The sequence below is a fragment of the Eubalaena glacialis genome, chromosome 3, assembly GCF_028564815.1.
Source record: "Eubalaena glacialis isolate mEubGla1 chromosome 3, mEubGla1.1.hap2.+ XY, whole genome shotgun sequence".
Classification (NCBI taxonomy): Eukaryota; Metazoa; Chordata; class Mammalia; order Artiodactyla; family Balaenidae; genus Eubalaena; species Eubalaena glacialis.
This window is the reverse complement of record NC_083718.1, coordinates 126,550,517-126,568,787: the sequence shown is the minus strand read 5'-3', so window position 1 is coordinate 126,568,787 and position 18,271 is coordinate 126,550,517. Positions and strand designations below refer to the sequence as shown.

At 38.7% G+C, this 18,271-nt stretch overlaps 1 long non-coding RNA gene across 1 annotated transcript; it reads left to right on the top strand.

Moving 5' to 3' along the window:
• The first annotated feature begins 3,388 nt into the window (after nucleotides 1-3,388).
• Nucleotides 3,389-9,949, top strand: LOC133088460 (uncharacterized). The gene is made up of 3 exons (XR_009700519.1): nucleotides 3,389-3,506; nucleotides 9,709-9,778; nucleotides 9,914-9,949. It is a non-coding gene; the product is annotated as an uncharacterized LOC133088460 (long non-coding RNA).
• The last annotated feature ends 8,322 nt before the right edge of the window (nucleotides 9,950-18,271 follow it).

Below are 18,271 nucleotides of genomic sequence, written 5' to 3'. Positions count from 1 at the left end.
GGCCAAAAAAAAAAAAAAAAAAAGCAAAATTAGACAAGTGGGACTACAAACAAATAGTACATAATTCCCCTTATATGAGGTATCTAAAATAGTCAAACTCATAGAATCAGAGAGTAGAATTGTGGTTGCCAGGGGTGAGGGGGGTTTATATACTATCCTTTTGCTAGTATGTTAGCTGTTTTAATTACTGAAGCTTTGTAATAAGTTTTGAAATTAGGGAATGATACTGTTTTTGTTTTTTTCTTTCTTTCACCAGATAAATTTGTCTTTCTTCAGATTCTATTTTCCTTTCTTAGATTGTATGTGGTGGAGCCACAGAAGTGTCTTTAACTGTCTGAGAGGGCTCTTGGTGTAGGTGCGTGGAGAGAAAGGAGAGCATTTGTGATATTACTTGCAGTTCTTCACGCTCCAAATCTTTGAGTTAAAATTAGATACAGTACAATGAGAACTTTATGTTTAAACATTTGCAATACACTACAAGTTTTTTGTTCATGTATGTTTATTCAGCCATGATCCTATTTCTTTAAGATGGATTCCTTGAAAAATAATGGCTGAATCATAAGATTTGTATATTTAAAAACATGATAGGACTTCCAAAATACCATTACCAATTTTTACGTGGACTAATGATATATGAAAGACTAACAACAAGGCCAGCAATGATGTTTTGAAGGATTTTATATGGATAACACAGAGTCACTGAGTGATGGAAAGAGCAACACTGTCAGCAACAATGCAGCAATCAATTCCACATATGGTGCTATTTTAATTCACAAATGATCATTGAAACCATGCTTTGGCTCATGTCTCCTCTCTTCCCCTCCATTTCCTTGTGAAGAGTGACTTACCTGAAGTAGGTCTTCTTCTTCTGATAAATATTCTCATTATCTCTAGGTGGTTTTTCCTGACCCTTTTCCCAGAATGAAGGATAACCACTTTTGTGGTGCTTTCTTCCCCTGTTCTGTAGGCTTTAGAGTTGTCTAGCATAATATATTTCTCTTATTTTGTTCCAGTTACTTGCTTACAGACTTACTTGTCTGTAAGTAAGAACATAGGCTTCTGTGTGTTATTTGAATGCATTTCTAAAGAAAGGAAGGTTTGGCTTTTTCAGAAGTGGATTTAGTTTAGAAATTGTGTGGTTTTTACAGACTGGAAAGGTGACTGAGGAAATAGCAGAAACATTAGTCAAGAGATAAGATGAAAGATCATTTCTTAAGCTAGGACTTAAGGAATACTCTAGAGCTAAAGTTCAAAAAACATCAGGATTTCTGATGTCTTTACTAGTGGGGTAGAGAAGGATGAGGCAGGCTTAAGTGCAGTTTGAAGCAAACTTTAATAAAAATGAAGCAAGAGAAAATAATTAAAAATCTTTCTATTATTATTATTATTTTCTATTATTTTTATATTGATAGAAAATAGTCTTTATTATTTGATTATATGTATATATAAGTGTCAAAATAGGCTCCATAACTTTATCTTTCTCCTTCGTTCTCTCATCAACCACTGGGAAAGTTTGGTTACACATTCCATGCTGATTTTCCTTAAGTATTTTGGATTCTTTGTCGATGATGCAGTTTGGTGTTCTCATTAAATGGAAATTTCTCTTGACAGATGGATAAATTTTATTGCCATTGACCTATTTATGATCTTTTAAGAGTGCCTTATAGGAAATGTGGAATTAGCAGCAAAGTTAAAGAACTAGCATCCAAACGACTCAAGACTATTCAAAACTGTTTAAGATAGTTCAAGCCCATGGAAAGAGGGAAGGGGGCTGTTAGATTCTTTGATAGATTAATGATTATCTAAATAATATTAAAGCTTCTATTAGTGCTGTTTGATTAGTTCAGGCAGCACACATCCCCATGCGGATGACTAGTACCTCATATTCTTAATAAAAAACCAAAACAACCTTCTCCCTAAGATCTTTTCTGAATATTTTGATTCCCACTGATTCTTGCCTATTTCTACTCCCATAGCACTAACTCTACCTATTATTACACCCTTGCTCTGGATAGACGGGTTTTTTTTTTTTGCTGTTTTCTGTTTTGTGAGTGTGCCTCATGTCCCCAGTGAAAGATAGTGAATGCTTCCTACAAATAGCATTTTTACTTTGACACCTCACCGTGCCTAACATGGTGCAAAGCATAAAGTACACTTTCAAGAAATACTTGTTGAATTGATTCATTCATCTGGACACATAGCAAAGTCTATATCCTCACATGAGATTTTTGACAATACAAAGCCTCTTCCAAACTTCAATTTCTTTGAAGGAATATGGAAGAAAAGACACCTAAACAATAAGACCTCAATTAATTTGGATTTTTGTGAGATAGAAGTTGTTGATAACCCTGGATAATCTACTGAAAACCCATTTTGTTGAACACCTCTTAAAAATGTGCTAATTAGTTTTTCTGCCTTAATACTTGTCATCATATGTATATAAGTGAATATTTTTGATTATTGAATTTTTTTTCTTAGAGTTCGGTTAGTCCAAGGCCCACGAGGAAACTGATGGTCACAGAAATTAAATTCATATATATCCCATAATTTAAAGAAAACATGTATCCTTGAATGTTTAATATTAAGAAATTAAGAGAGAGGTTTTCATTCATTCATTTAACAAATACTTGCTGAGCATCTACTATGAGCCAGACATAATTCTTGGCCTTTGCCATCCTTTCCCTTGTGAAGCTTATATTTTTGTCAAGGAGAACAGACCATAAATGATAAACATATTAAATAAGTAAATTATTTCATACATTAGAAGGTGATAGTCATGGAAAAACACAAAAGTTGAGATGTAAAAGAGTATTTTTGCCTCTGGGGGTAAGGTAAATATAATGTTAAATAGATGATTTGGTGCAGGTATTATTTGGTTATAGCTTCAGAATATAGGTTATAGTCGTTCATTCATTCAGTAATTTAGCAAATATTTATTGTCTACTACTAGAAAATAAATAAAGTGACTATAATACATAATAAAGTGACTACTATATTTAGTCACTTTAGGAAAAAGGGACTATGGTCCTTGGCGGAGCTTGCATTTTAATGAGACAGATAAACAAACCCACAGATACGTATATAATTATGTATTGTGTTAAATGCTATGAAAAAAATGACTGGAAGCATCCATTTTATGTTGGGGATTGGGGAGATCCAGGCTCTCTGAGGCTCATAGGACATAGAAAGTGGAGCGAAGTGGAAGGATGCCTAACAGAGCAGAAAGCAGAATTCAGATGTGAAGGGTTGCTTGTTTGTGTTTGTGGAAGATTTGAGTAGTTAGCACTGAGAACAACTTAATTTGCAGGATAGCGAGTTTATTCATTTGCAGGAGAGGTCCACATGTTTGGTGCTTCCCTTTGTCTTTCTTCCACCCAGAGCTCCTTCAGTGTCTGAGATGTGGAGTACAGTGTTCACTCCGGCCTGGAGATCAACCACAGGAGAGAAGTGAACTGTGTGGCATCCTTATGCTCTACTTAGAGGGAACACGGCCTGTAAGGAGGCAGGTGAGGCTTGGGGCTCACTCCCTGTGTGACTTTGGGCACCTAACTCCCCTGAACCTGTCTTCTCTTCAGAAAATAGAGGTGGTAACGGAATGCTGAGTCATTAAGATAAAGGCTGTTTTCTGCTGTATCCCCAGCGATTGATATGGTGTCTGGTACATGGTTGATGTTTAACAAATAGTCCTTAAATGAATAAATATATTTGTGTAGCATGTTGAGGAGAGCAGTTGGGTTTATGTTTTATCTCTAAATGCAGCGAGCTCAGTGCCTTCCTTGCTCTGAAAGCAGCCAGGTTGGGAAATGGATGGCTTGTCTGACGGGCTGTCTGGCTTTGTTTTGGCTTATGGTGAGCTCTCATAAAAAATGGAAAGGACTCTTTCTCTTTCCACTCTTGTCTATTAAAAGAACTTGAAAAATCTAAATCCTTGGTCTCTTAGGATCTTATAAAGAATCCAAGTGGCTTAACAGATGTGAGAAGCTCTGGAAAAAAATTTTTTTTTTAAATTTATTTATTTTGTTTTTGGCTGCATTGGGTCTTCGTTGCTGTGTGCGGGCTTTCTCTAGTTGCGGCGAGCGGGGGCTACTCTTCGTTGCGGTGCGCGGGCTTCTCATTGCGGTGGCTTATCTTGTTGCGGAGCACGGGCTCTAGGCACGCAAGCTCAGTAGTTGTGGCACGCAGGCTCAGTAGTGGTGGCGCACGGGCTTAGTTGTTCCACAGCATGTGGGATCTTCCCAGACCAGGGCTCGAACCCGTGTCCCTGCACTGGCAGGCGGATTCTTAACCACTGTGCCACCAGGAAAGACCAGGCTCTGGAAAATATTAGACACTTGGGTCAAATGGTGTGTCTTGACTTTCTTCCTGAACACCTTTCTCAAGGTGCAGCTGCCTTATGTAACACAAAGGGCCTCACCTTTCTAGCCAGTAAAATCTAGATCCCAAACATCGTCTCATCTCACTTTTTGTAAGAACAAAGGAGCCTTATTTAAAGGCTTCTAGAAGGACATGCATTTTAAAATTTCTCTTTTCTAACAGTCTTTGTTAGTCCACTTGAAGTTTGTAAGGATATAGAGAGTGTAGCTGACTCTGATTGATCCTATTTTTGCTTATATAATTCATAACGGCCATCCTATTGTAGTTTGGCATGGTTTTGTTTTACTGTCAGTCAGTATTTATGTAATAATTTATAATGGAAAAGTGCTTTCCAGCTATTTATTATGGAAGCCTCTGTTATCAGTGACAAATAGTTCTAGGAGACTGTTCATAACACAGATCTGTCTGCTTACTGGTGTCAGCTTAGAGTTTGCCAACACTCTCTAAAAGACATATTCAGGACAATGAGTTTTGTGTTTTTTTTGGATAGTCATGGGATTTTCAAAACTTTTGGTAAACAATAGATTCTTTGGGTACACGTTTTTGTATTGGGCAAGAAATGATGTGGAGGTGATATTGGAGGATTCAATTAATTCTAGATAGGAAAATGATGAAGTCTCTTTTAAAGTCAAATATCTGGTAAATTACAGAAATTTCTAGAGTTAAGTGATTGTTTCCCAAGGCAGCCCACTGTGACTCATCAGAACAGTGGAATATTTAAGCTTTGGAGTCAGATAAGCCTGTTTTCAAATCCTTGTTCCAATCACCTACTAGATGACTAAATGAGAAGGAAGCAGTCAAATTAATGACACTGGACTTCTCACTTTGACATTGGGCAATCAATCTACTTAAGGCCCTGAGCCTGAATTTCCTCAGTTGTAAAAGAGGATGGTGTTCCTTTCCTTGAAGAGGGATCCTGGTGGGGATTAAATGGGGTAAAGCCCAGAACAGTGCTTGCCTGTAGTACTCATTGACTCAGTGGTTCCTCTTCTTCTTCTTTTTTTCTTCTCTTACTATCTCTGCCATCTCACAAAGAAATAGCAAAAGACAAGAGGTTAAATGGTGAAGGAGGTCAAAAGGTTACAAAAAAAAAAAAAAAAAGAAATCTCCTGGCTGGAAACCTTCCCAGACACCCAACTTTCTCGCTTGAAGTGCATTTCTTCTTTTCTCTTTGAAAATTAGCAGAGGAGAATTTGTCTCAATTATAAACCCCATCCTGGTGGGAAGTGTAGAGTGTTCAACATTGACACAGAATGTTCTAAATGCTTGGTGTGCAAAGAGGACTGTGCCAGCAGCTGGGGCTCCTAGCGGTGAAAAGCAGATAACTGGGGGAGGGACAGGTCACACAAAGGAATTTCCATGGACCCTGTGCTGGGGGGACATGTAAACTGACCTGGGACTCCTCTGTGCCAAGACTTAGGGAGAACTCTCTATGGAGCTCATGGGGCTCTCCATAGGAAGTAAGGGTGCTAGAGCTGCATTCCTGGAAGTCACGTGCCTCATTCCTTATTAAACCCCTCTTCTCCCCTCATTGACCAAAATTGCGGGGGGCTTGGTCAGTTCCTACCATGAGACACAAGGGAAAGCCAAACTGGCCTTCTCTTTTGGACAATGACTCAGAACTCAGGAATGTATTCATGCTTTTAATAAAGACATCGAGTGCCTATTATAGAGTAGTCCAGTTTCAGGCCTAGGGTATGGAGAACTAAACTGCACATAGGCTGCCTTCCAGGTGCTTCCCTTCTGGAGGAGACAGACACATAGATACATTGGGACCTAGTGGGAGAGGAGGTCAGAACATGGAGAACTTTGTGGGCCTCACTAAGGGGCCTGTCCTTTGTTCTCTGAGTGATAGGGAGCCACAGAAGTGTTTTGAGAAGAGAAGTAGTTTGGTGGGGTTTTCATTTTCAAAAGGACTCTCATAAGGGCTTGTTAGGAAGATGGTTGACTTGGACTCATCATGGAGGACTCCAGCCTGGCTTGGCCCATGAGTGCCACCTTCCCTCCCTCCTCCAGCTGGACCAGGTGCATCTGTTCTGCACTCACGCTGCACCTGGATTTCTCCCTGCTACAGCGCTTATCCTCATGTAGGGTCACCTGTTCTCCTGTTGTGTCCCTCGCTAGAATGGCAGGCACTAACTCATGCTTATCACTCTCTCCCTGATGTCCAGCACGGAGCCTGGAACACTGCTGGTGCTCACTAAATGTATACACACATTTTAAAAAAGAATGTCAGATGGAACTATTGCAGAAATGCAGGAAAGAGAAAATCAGGGTCTGGGTGAAGTAGAACCATGACAGAGGGAGGATGGAAGGAGGGAAATGCAGGGTGGTGGGAAGCCCCAGTGATGGGTCAGCGCTCCTGGTGACCTGTAGAGCAGGGGCGAGGGTGCAGCAGGCCTCAACTTCCTGTTCCTCTCCTGCTTTTCTCATTTGTAAAATGGGGGTTTTAATGCTACTCGTGGAGATGTTGTGGAGATGAAATGAGAGTGTACAATGGAAGCCCAGTGCCAGTGTGACTGGTGGCTGCTGGCTGCCTCGGTTTCCCCAGTGTGATCAGTCTCCAGACCACTGGGAGCTGAGGAAAAGGGAAAAGCACAGTTTGAAGGAGGTAAAATTCTCTCTTCTAACTTCTGTGCCTCCCTCTGTGTCTATGAGATCAGTCACTGTCCTGGGGAGACCACGTCAATGAAATAAACATTCTTTCCTCTCACAGGCCCCTGGATCCTCTGCCCTCAACAGCTAATCCTTTCTAAAAGATGACAGGTTTATATCAAAAACAATTCTGAAAAATTCCAACCACTCTATGAATGAATGGGTGAATGAATGAATGAATGAGTGAATGAATGAATGAATGAGCAAATGGCCTTTAGCCTGAGCCTTGCCATTTATCATGACCTAAGACACCCTCCCTCCCCAAGCCTCAGTTTCCCACCCTCTAAATGAGCATTAGGCTGTATTCTGCACAGATTTGTTTCAAGAATTCAGTTAGATAACACACGTGTGAGCACCTCCAAAATTCTAACGTAATAGAAATGTCTTTTTATCATCTTACATCATATCCCCCATAGATGGCACACAGAAGAGGCCTTTGGCTGAATGCTGAAAGCATAAACGGTGCCTAATTGATTTACTTATCGTCCCATATCTTGTTATATAAAGAATTTGCATGCCAACAGGTACCCGTGGGGTGGTGGATCCCAATGAGGTGGGTGGTGTTACTGGCTTCACAGGCTGCCCCCCTTGGCCAGTGTTTGACCTTCACTGGTTTTCACCAGTTTGGATGCTGACACGGCTCCTGCTGAAGGAGGCATCTTCCCCCAACTTCCCCACCCTACACGGCAGAGATGAGGTTTCATAGCTGTGCCCGTCTGTGTGCAGGCTGCGCCCCCTTCCCCCCCATTTAGCATCCCCTCTGTACCAGAAAACACCAATTCATTTCTGTGAGGGGATGTTCAAGAGATGGCACTTGAATGAGAGTGCAGTGAAGGCCCGCCAAAACAGCACAGGGGCTGGAGCCTCTCCGATGGGGTGACAAGCACAGCTCCACTTCTCCCAGCTGCTGGAGGAAGTAGTGGGGCTCCTGAATTTCTGATGCCACGTCAACCCACCCACTAATTTGAAGGTCATTTGTTTATATCAAATTCCTCTTTTAAAATGTAGACATCCTTGGAGGGTAAATCCGAATGGTCATTCACATCCTGATGAAATTAAATTTAGTTATATACTTTTTAAAAAAAGAGGTTAAATGGGTAATCTAAAAATAATTTCCATACTGGCTAATGTGGTGTTCCTAAATTTCCTTCATTTAAATGTTGTCAAGAAGAAAATTTTATTAGAGGCCAGTTCATGAACAACCCTTGATTAAATGAAAATTGCAATGTTTCTTAAACTCTTTGGAAAGCCTGGATTAAAAAAATTTCAGTGTGGCATGGCAAGGTGTGTCAGTAGTTAACTGAATTTAAACAAAGAGTTTACCATGATAGGCAGCTGGTTGACAGGCAATTACATGAAGAGTTTACCATTTTAGGGCATTGCTAATGAAACAAGTTGTAATAATGGATGGCCCATTGGATTACATCATTATGGATACTTTTGGGGTAACTATGAAGACAAATTTTCTTTTATTGGAATTGTTGTGGACTAATTGGGGACTTCAAACTGTTAAGGAGAGTTGTATGCATACAAATATGAGGTTTTAGCTTTGCAATAGAATTTAAGGTCATTTGGCTGTAATATTTGCTACCTCATGGCTCACCAGGGCTAATTTGTCTGATCTGGCCAGTTGCATTTTTATCCTCTTTCTCCTTCATTTCTATATGTGTACACCTTACAAAGTCTGTGTTCAACATACTAGGTGCTCAACCCTAAAGGGAAAGATCTTTCAAGTAAGAAAAAGACCTTTCTTTGGCCTTGTGTATGAAAAGCTCTGTTCCCTTGTTAGAATTAACAAACAACTCAATATGAAAACAAATGAGTTGTTTATTAATTCTACTAATGGACAAGGGGACGTTGTACCAAGGCAGGAAGAAGGAACTGAACAAGTATTTAAAATCTATACTGGGACTGGCAGAAATGAATTCTGACAGCTCCATGGACTGGTGAGACTGGGGCGAGGGGGCAGTTGTGAAGAAATAGGGCTCAAAATGGGGAGAGAGAGACTTGGAGAGAGTCTGGGATAGACTAGTCAAGACCGGACACTTAGATCACTTCGCACAATTTGTTGTAATTACTTGTATAATACATGATTGTGAATTGGTTGTGACATTCAGTTTGTAAGAAATATCATATTTCTCTTTGTTAAAAGTCTAGTTTCCAGTTCCTTCTCCAAGGTTGGCAAGAGATACAGTTTCAGATATTTTTTTGAGATTCCTTGCTCTTCCTTTGGGTTGAGTCAGGGCCCTTGGGCTTATGCAGTACAGGACAAATGGGGGAGAGATCAGGGGTTTGTTATGGTCACCCCTGAGAGGCTCTTGTTCCAGACTTCTTGTGGTCCTTTCAAAGGCAGAGACTCTGCTGGTTACCCACTTACTTCCTGCCATGCTGTCTTTGAGGCCGAGGTGCTTATTGCCAACGTTCTTAGGTATTCTTGTATCCACCTCCATCTAGGTGTTCTGCCACATCCAGGGTGTTGGGCATGAACTGGCTGTAATCACCTCTCTTCTTTCCTTCCTTATTCCCTCCATGGCCATCCCCCACTCCAAACTTTGGGGTTTGACTATTGCCCCTTTTCTGCCAAGCATCAGTTTCTGTGTCAATCACCCTCTCAGCTCATCTGGCTTGGTTTTTTTACTTGGCTTACACATTCAAATAAACATCAATCTTTGTTTGTAGACAAAGAGCTACAAACTCTGGAACACAGAAGTCTGCTCCTATAAAAGGAAGATCAACGTAAGTTTTGCTGGTGAGTCCACAGAAACAAACAGACAAACAAACAAAATATATATACATATAAATTTAAAAATTAAGGCATCAATTAATTTCTCACTAACTCATCTTTTTAGACTTGTTAATTGTATGCCTTTCTTATTATTCTTAGGTCTGCTAAGACAGCAACTATATCTCCATGCATACCATTGTTTCTCTAGTACTGAGCATGTTGCTCAATAAATATAAGTTTAAAGAAGAACAATCAGGTAAGCTGACTGGGGTCATAAGGTCATAAAATAAAGAATCTTCTCAGGAAGTGTTAAGGAGAATTAAAGTTCTATTGACTTCTAGAAGTTTAGAACCTGAAATAATGAAGAAGGACCTGGGGACCTGACTGTAATCAGAAGAGAACTCTGCTTCTCCAAGGAACCAGAAAGCTGAAATAAAGTGTGATCTAGATATAGGGCAGAAGAATGACTTACCTTCAAAGCTTAAGGAAGGTCTATGATAAGCAAGATTGAAGATCAGGGAAAGGTTGAAAGATGTGCATGCTCATTTCAAACATTTACCAAGCTGAGTGAGTCATTTTCATGTATATGTTTGTTCTATAGCTCATTTCTATAGAAATTTTGCCTTCTGTATTCATTCACCATAGTAAAGTGGAGTACACTCCTAAAGCAGATATAGGACTAGAGGAGAAATCAGTCCCTGAATCCTTTTATGATTAATAGTAACTTAACAGTGACTGTGGTCACAGAAAATTACTATGAGAACTATTTGTCCTAAAGGAATTTGTTTTGTCATTTGCTAAATTTATATTTTCTATTTAGATGCTTGAGGAAGTAGCAAAAGAAAGTGTGCATTAAAAATTTTTATCTGTTCACCTGAACAGAAAATATTTTGTCAGTATTTACTATGTTCAAGGACTATAAAATCTTTTAAGATGTCATTGCTACAATCTAGTATTGATGAAGGTGGTGGTGGTGGTAATGGTGTGGTATGATAAAAAGGAGGGGTTAAGCCAAGTGTAGAAAAAACTATAAAATAAGGTTCTATGATAAGGCCACATAGGTAGGATACACAATAAGACATTCACAAGAAGGAGAGATTGTATTTAACAGAGTGATCATGGAAAATTTGACAGAGGAAGGGGCAATGATCTAGCTATTGAATGATTTTAATAAGTAGAAGTAACAAGGGAGAAGGCAGAAAGGTATTTCAGTTAGAAAAATAAAATGGCCTTATCTCTAGAATAGCTTTGTCTTCTTCCAGTTAATCAACTGAGTAAGCATATTGATAGTGGTGTGTGGTTGCCCCACTGTGATTATTACCTTGTATTTATATACTGTGAATTTCAAAGCTTGGTTGGCATAATTTCCCTACTGTTATGAAGGTCTAGAAGTGGTTTGTGGTCTTTTGGAAGGGCAAGATTTCCCAGAAAAAATAGTGGTGAGATTCTTAGGTTTGGAAAGTACTAGACATGCATTTTTTCTCTGGTTTTGAGTGATTCCTTTTAGTTAACTGACTGATCTGGGAAGATGGCTGTTATTCTATTCCATGCTTTGGACTCTTCTGTTTGAACCTCATCCTGCAGAGGTCATATCTTAGGATTTATTACTCTTTCCCAGTCAAAGAAAACAAGATCTCGCATTACATGCCTTTACTTTTTTTGTTGTTGCTGTTCTTAGCGGCTTTATTCATAATAGCCCCCAAATAGAAATAATGCAAATTTCCATCACCAAGGGAATAAATAGATTGTGGTATATCCATGTAAGAGACTATTCCTCAACAATAAAAAAGAATGAACTAGTTAGTTTTAGACATACAGCAAAGTGATTCAGTTATACATATATATATTCTTTTTCAGATTTTTTTCCATTATAGATTATAGGATATTGATTATAGTTCCCTGTGCTATACAGTAGGTCCTTGTTATTTACCTATTTTATATATAGTATCAAACACATTTCTTAATCTCTCTGAACCCAAATTCCCTCAGGGGTCACCCCAAATGAGTTGGGGGTAAGGTAAATTTTCTTTTTTGAAATATATTGTGCTAGAAAATGGGAAGTTTTACAAATTTGAATACACAAATATTTAAAATAACTTTATGTACTTAAAGAAAATAATAAAAATAGGAAGATATTTATGACAACTATGATAAAGCAGTATAATTCTTAATATATCCAGGGTGTATAGAAATTGGTGATAAAAGTTCTGAGATCTCAGTAGTGGTTGGTTAAAGGGCATGAACAGAAAAAACTTAAAAGAAGAAACATGAACAACCAGTAAACATGTGGAATAATCATTGGTACAGCAAATAATCAAATAAATAAAAACTAAGGCAAGAATGAGGCTTCATTTTCACCTATTAAATGCATAAAGATTAAAAAGTGATAATATTCTAATATTTAAGGAGGAAGTGGAAGAGGCAATTGCCTACATTTTTGAAAGACAGCTTGGTAATATACATCATGTTTTGACCCATTCTTTTTTCATGGCTCATATTTACTCCTGGCTTCATGCTTCTCCCTCTCTTGGGAATATATCCTAAGGAAATAATATTTAAAGAACAAACAATACGTCCATGCCACTCTCTCACTTTGTCCCAGCTTACCCTTCCCCCTTCCCTTGTCCTCAAGTCCATACACTACCAAATGTAAAATAGCTAGTGGCAAGCAGCCACATAGCACAGGGAGATCAGCTCGGTGCTTTGTGACCACCTAGAGGTGTGGGATAGGGAGGGTGGGAGGGAGAAACAAGAGGGACGGCATATGGGGATATATGTATACATATAGCTGATTCACTTTGTTATACAGCAGAAACTAACACACCATTGTAAAGCAATTATACTCCAATAAAGATGTAAAATAAAATAAAATAAAATAAAGAACAAACAACAGAGAAAATAAAAGTCTTACTCATATTCACTGAAATGTTATTTGACTTGGATTCAGAAAAATCTGGACTCTATATTTAAAATATACATAAGGAAAAAATCCAAAGGAAGTACATTGAAATATTAATTCTATTTATCTTTGATAGGGTACTATGGATGAATGTTCTTTCTGTATTTTTATTTATTTATTTATCTGTTTATTTATTTATTTTTTAATTGACGTATAGTTGATTTACAGTGTTGTATTAGCTTCAGGTGTACAGCAAAGTGATTCAGTTAAACATATATATCTATTCTTTTTCAGATTCTTTTCCCTTATAGGTTATTACAAAATATTGACTATAGTTCTCTGCGCTACACAGTAGGCCTTTGATAGTTATCTATTTTAAACATAGTAGTGTGTAAATCCCGAATTCCTAATTTATCCCTTTCCACTTTCCCCTTTGGTAACCATAAGTTTGTTTTCTATATCTGTGAGTCTATTTCTGTTTTGTATATAAGTTCATTTGTATCATTTAAAAAGTTTTATATTTTCCAATTTTCAATTCCATTAAAGAAAAAAATACATCATGCCACATTACCAGAAAAATTCAAGTATATGTAAAGTGGTTTGTTGTGAAAACTAGTTTTCATTTTTTTTTTATTGGTAAAATATCTGATTTCATTAAGAATATCTCATGCTGGAGTTCACGAAGAGAGTCATCTAAGATGGCAACATAGGAGGCTCCTGAGCTCCACTCTTCCCATGGACACAGTGAATGTACAGCTATGCGTGGAGAGATTCCCTCTGAAGGAGATCCAGAAACAAGCTGGGCGACTCCTACACATCTGATGACTGAGAAAATACCCACATAGAAACACATAGGAAAGGCTGAGGCACACTCTTGTCATGAAACCCACTGTCAGCAGAGCACCATACAATTGGGAGGGAACCCCAACTCCCAGCTTCTCTCTGAGGAGTGAAGGGTTTGGACCCCACATCCAGGGCCCCAGCTTTTAAAATTCTTACCAGAAGGGCAGACTCCCAAAATATCTCGCTCTGAAAGCCAATAGGGCTTGTGTCTCTGGGACCCATAAGACCAAGACAAACAAAGAAGCAATTCTTAAAGGGTGCGCGAGTACTTAGTCAGAAGATAGACCATATTGCAGATTCCTAAAATGGTCATTCCTGAGTTACATAATGCATTGTTTAGGAATTGGTTGGAATATTTTTGGTATATGTTATTTTTATGATTTATCAGTGTAGATGATGGGAAGTGAGTTCATTGTCTTCAGTGACCCTAAGTTCTCTTTTTGTGCCTGTTAGCATTTCATTCCTGTGTCCCTAACGTAGGCACTCTGTGTTCTCATATATAGCCTCCAGCCTCTTCCAGGTAAGAATATTTCTTAAAGGACCTCTAGACAGAAGGCACTGGAACTTAACATGACAGAAAAAATTGCTACTGGTGAAATTTAGGGATTTACAGGTGTTAATGGACTGAATGTTTGTGTCCTCTCAGAATTTAAATGTTGAAACTCTAATCCCCAGTGTGATGGTATTTGGAGGTGGGACCTTTGAGAAGTAATTAAGTTTAGATTAGAATTGTCATGATGGGATTGGTGGCCTTAGAAGAAAAGGAAGAGAGTGATCTTTCTCCCTCTGGGTGCAGGCACTGAGGAAAGACCATATGAGGACATAGCTAGAAGGCTGCCCCCTGCAAGCCAAGAAGAAGGCCCTCACCAGACACTGAATCTGCTGACATTCTGATCTTGGACTTCCCATGCCTCAGAAATGTGGGGAATAAAGGTCTGTTGTTTAAACCACTCGGTCTAAGGTATTTTGTTATAGCAGCCTGAGCAGACTAAGACAGAGGGGAAAACACCTTTTGGCTATGGTCATTTTTGCTTTCCTTTTATTCCTTGGGACATGTATGCTGTTTGTCTACTCTTATTTCTTATATTTAACATGTCTCTTCCTGAATGTTGGAAATATTTCTTGTAACCAACCAAAGTCCTTTTTCCCTGGCATTGTGTTTATATTTTTTTAACTGATGGGTTCTTTGTTCCAGAAGCAATTCTTGGATTACTAAGCTCTATTTGTTTATAAATTATCTTATTTGTTTGCCAAGTCAATTGCCTTCTGGGGCAACCCATTTTAGTATTCAATAAGTCTTGATTAATATCATTTGCAAGTCTCTCCCACAATATGGTTGTGTCCACACATGCAAGTAAATTTGACTGAATTCAGCAAAACATGTAATGGTGAATCACTGGTTTGATGGCATGTTCAAATTATTGGCTGTTGGATTTAGTCCTGTGTGGAAATGACCTGTCAGAATTGTTAGCTTACATAAACATTTTATTGAAAGTTTTAAAAAGTTTAAAAAGTATTTATCAAAAATAAAATTTGCTTTGGCACCTTAATCTACCTAACCTTGCTAATAAATTTTAGAAACATGTAATAAGCTTCTTAACATTGTCAGTTTTGTTTTACACATACAGCAAGAAAGATCAGTGTCTATTTTTTTGTCTTTGAACTCATTTGGACATGTTGTCATGAAGAGTGATTCAAAAAAACATGATAGGCTTGTATAGAACAAACCTTAGCTTGACCTATGTGAAATTACTATTAGGTTATTTTTGACTTACAAAAATGGCAACAAATGTTACTAATAATTATTTTCATAGGCTCACTGATTTTCCCTCTCTGAATTTAATGGTTTCATCACAATTTGGAGATTAAAGCACTGTTGAAGCTCATTCACTTTTTGAAGTCCACTGGGTCAGTAATGGGCTTCTGCCATTGTCTGGTTAACTGATTTGTCACATTTTTGTATTCATAGTGCATACATATCGGTAAAAACATATATTTGGTTTTTGGAGGGTAGCTGTTTTACTTTTCAAGAATGGACCTACCTGTTTTGCAAATTCAGGTCAAAATGAAATGTGCCAGTAATAATTTGGACACCTTAAGTTTGCTAAAGATCGATAGTTCTCATTCCCTGTGTCCATTGGGCAGGTTTTATGAATGATCTTGTATTCAGTCCAGTTCATGAGGGTTTATTGAGCTCCTGTCGTATGCTAGAGAGTGAGCCAGGTGCTGGGAATACAAAGATGACGAGGATATAAATATGTGAAAATAGTGTCACAAATTGCAGCATTGAGGGTTAAATAAGGTTAAAGTACATGTGTGAAAAGTCTCCACAGTCATTCCAATAACAATGAATTAATTCAACAAATATTCACTATTTATGAAGCCCAGCCATAAGCCAAGCACCATGTTAGGGGCTGTGTATCCAATGAGATAACAAGACACCATTCTTCTTGGTCTCCTGGAGCAAAGCACTTAAATGATAACATATTTGGCAATATACAGAAGGCCCTTTGTAATTGTCTCCAATTTGTTTTGCTCACTGCTGCTGGAGTGGGTGCTCTGAAACAGGAATCTGATTATGTCACTCTCCTTGCTTAACAACCTGAGTGACATTCTTGTTGCCTAACAAAAAAAGGTCAAATTCCTTAGTATGCTTTTGCACTCTGATCCTAGATTAATTTTCCAGTTTCTACTCCTTCTCATGTGTCTTAGGCTGTGGCCAAACAAGAATACTGCTGATCCCCAAACATCATGTGCTTTTAAGCCTATCTGCCTTTGCTCACATGGTCCCTTTTACCTGGAGGGTCCTACCCCTCGTACCTGCACACACGCATCCTCCACACTCATTCTGTCGGCAAACTCCTACTCATATGTCACTACTTCAATGACCTCCCAAGCATAACTCACTGTGTTTCTGTAGCAATTTGTCTGCTCATCTACTATGTAATTTATTATAGTTATTTTCATGTCAGTCTCCTGGGCCAGATGACAAGGTCTTTGAGGGTTCTAAACTGGATGTATATTAAGCTTAATTATCTCCAATGCCGGAGTTTCCTCCATCCTACTTCCTAGCCAATTGCTTTTGTTTCCAAATACAAGGACAAAATTGTGTCCCACCTTTCCAAGAACTTCTAAATACACAATCTCGTTACAAACTTAGAACTGCTTTGTGGAACATTTAGGGCAAGTAGAATTGTATTCAGTTCACAGTCAAGGAATCTGAAGCTAGGATCTGTGAAGTGCTTGCTTCAAAATAAGAAAGTGCTGGGATCAGGATTGTTTACATTCTCAGCTCTGTCCATTCACATCCATTTTGCTATCTGTCTACACCAAAAATTCCTTAGAATTACTTTCTTTTTTATAAAATTGTAGCCATAACAGAAGTGGAACCCAAGCCATGGCTTCTATACCGGACTGAATAAATATTGACTGAACAAAATAGGATTCCTCTCTGTAGTCCTCGTTTGCAGGTAAACCAAAAGCATGGGTAGTCATGGTGGTGGTTTGTGCTGACTCTACCAGGTGGTATTATTGGTCTCTCTCTGGCTGTAGCCTATGGTCCTGAGCACTCCTGGCTGTGAGCTGTGGCTTCCACTATTGCTGCTGCCCTCCTTCTCTTGCCTTAACTCCAGCGCTGCTATCTGTCACTATCTCCTCTTCTGCCACTGCACCTGAAGCAGTGTTGGTGGCCCAGTTCTCAAAACTGGGGAATATTCTTTGAGAGCAAATGAGGTTTTGGGCCCACAAAGGGTAGCTAAGGACATTGGATGGGCCTCACTCTTGTGGAACTCAGTCATCACGCTCTATTAGTGATCAATTTAGGGGTGCATCTGAGTCTTTTGACATCCTTTTACTTTAGAGTGAGTTTCCTATATTTTGGTGGGTATTTCCTACCCAGATTGGGGTAACTCTTGTTGTGCTTAGTGTACTAATCTTGAACATCATACCACAGACCTCTTCATTATTTTTCAAAGGAGCTTTAGGGGTCTGATACATGTAGATTTTTCATTTAATTTTATTTCAACCAACATTTATTGAGCACCTATATGTCTCAGGCACTATGCTAGATTGTAAAGTGTCCTATTTAATTTTCTTGTAGTTGCAGGGTTATCCCCATTGGCCCTCTGTTACAGATGAGGGAACCTAGGATCAGAAAGTTCAGTAATTGGCCCAAGGGAACAAAGCAGAGCTGGGATTGAAACTCAGGCCTGTCTGATCCCAAAGTCTTCGTTCTTCCTGTTGCCTCTTGCTGCTTCCTGGTATGAATGCCACCACGATCCACAGTTACTTAAGATTTCAGAGGATTTAACAAGCTAGAATGACATTACCCCGAAGCTAGCATTTGAAGAGTTTACTGGGAGAATATTCTTGCTATCATTGCCAGTGCCAGTAGAATCTATAAGATTTATAAGACATGATAAATGCCAATAGAAGACAGCTCCCTGTGCATATTTAATTTTGTTCTCCCTCTTTAGCTACAAATATAAGAGAAAGAAAGACTATTTTTTACAACTTAACTTTCTAAATGACTTAGACATCCTTGGAGGCTTCTTATTTTCTCTTCTCTCATGAGTCCTCTAAGGACTAACATGTTAAAAATTATGATTATTCTTTCCAGATGTTGGAGTTTTGATTGCAAGTAGAATAGGAGTAGCTAAGAGGTGGTGGAGCTGGCGTTGCTTTGTGGAAAATGTTCAGACAACACACGAAAACCTGCCAAGTCTCTTGCAACGTTTTATTTGTATTGATATGTGTTTGGCTCCATCAGCTCTGCT